This window comes from Hibiscus syriacus, unplaced genomic scaffold, assembly GCF_006381635.1.
Source record: "Hibiscus syriacus cultivar Baekdansim isolate YM2019G1 unplaced genomic scaffold, ASM638163v2 tig00110020_pilon, whole genome shotgun sequence".
Taxonomy (NCBI): Eukaryota; Viridiplantae; Streptophyta; class Magnoliopsida; order Malvales; family Malvaceae; genus Hibiscus; species Hibiscus syriacus.
The window spans coordinates 1490578-1492452 of NW_024062568.1; positions in this window are offsets into that span (position 1 = coordinate 1490578).

Here is a 1875-nt window from a genome sequence, read left to right on the forward strand (position 1 = left end):
GAATCTTTGCATTTGCATGTACATCTGTGTATCTTTTGCATTAGTATATACACATTGTGCATTACATGATATATATTGCATCTCAACATTTTCATTAATCACGGATCCCGAGAGTAATTCACGGAGAATCTTGTGATAAAGGTTTTGAGGTGCGATGAAGTCACCCCATTCGTACAAAAAAAAGGTTGAGAGCTATGGATGTGATACTATCACTGTTTGAAGATCAAGGTACCTTACAGAGAATTGCGGGGCATTGAAGTGCAAAGTTCAGCACCTAATTGATTCAGGGGCATGGACATTCGAAGGATGATAGGGCATTCTGATGCAAACTGAGAAAAAATCATTGCAACCACTACGAACTTTTGATGCAACCACATATTGTCTTGTTTGAACTTATTTTCTTTCTCTTTTCGTTAAAAAGTTTGTAAGACACTTGACAATCGAACATTTTAAGTAAAATGCTACCTTATGAGGTTATGAGTAATGAATAATTTTCAGACTTGAAATTCTTTAAGTATCAACTGGATTAAAAGCTCTTTTAAGAATCGGAGTTATAGATCTTTGACAAAATGATAAGATTGAAAACTGATAAACCAAGGACCCTTGACCTTACCGCAGATGATACATTCGAACCCCATACCCTTCTCTTGCAGGGACCACTTTAGCCTTCTCCTCTCATGAGGAAATGATCTAAAGGCTTGGCATTCAGGTATGAATAGGAGCGGACAACATGGGACATCTCTTGTGTATGACATTGCAAACTCCCTAGACTACACTTCTGTTGACGACGTTCATGATGATACTAGTCTTCACAAATGGAATGGTGTAGTAGATGAATTTAGTTTAGGTAAGTTTGTTTGGGAATTGAACTCTAAATATGGATTTTCTGACCATCAAAGACACCTAGACTATAACAGGTTCTTCTCGATAAGCTTAAGAAATTTTAAATTTGAATGCTCGAAAGCCTAATAAATTATTAGTATATATTATACAATAAAGCTGAGCTATTCCGCTAAAGCAATTGGTTATAAAGACAACTTAAAAGCCCTGGCTTTATGAATAGATTACATTCAAACCATGACATTGATCGGATACTTGGCAGTTCGGTGTTTGCTCCACTGTGATTGTCAGGTCAAATACTTTGTGACGACATGAATCCTTCAGCTAGCCCAATGAGGGCGATTATAAAGTATATACAATAAGGCTGAATTCAGCTAGCCGACAATGGCAAATTAAATCAAATTGATCTAATAATGAGTTTCAATGAAAATGAACTAAGGGAATCGGGGAACACTTGTTATAGTTAACCTCACACAAGCACGCAGGAATTTTATGTTTAGACTGATGTCCCTGCACTACCTTTGTTGAAGGAAGTCTAGGAAGCTTGAACAAATGAAAGATTTCAGAGAACCGAAACAGAAGTGTTTTAGAAAGTCTAGTGATTGATTGTACTAGTTGCGTCATTTTGTCCGCATCTGATTAAAATGCCAAGCCAAAGAAGAGGGGCATGTCGTAAGGTTCACAGGGACCGAAAAAGAAATAACATTTCGATGACTGAAACCTTAGAAACTTTAAGGATCTAACCTGAAACCAACCCATCAATTTGACACTTGTCAAAGAGGTATAACTTTGAAAGATTAAAAGAGCTGTTGATTCTCTTGATATTTACCGAACTCATGTTTTGTGATTTGTTTCAATTGTGAGCCTAAAAGAATGACGTTTTCTTAAACGAACATTCCATATTTTGAAAATAAAAAGAACGAAAACATTTTCAAACAGGACAATCTCTCTGGAGAGTTTAGCTTGTAAATTGACAGAGGTCCCTCAGACCTAGAACCTCAGAATCAGAAATTGGAGCAAGAATTTGAATGTCAG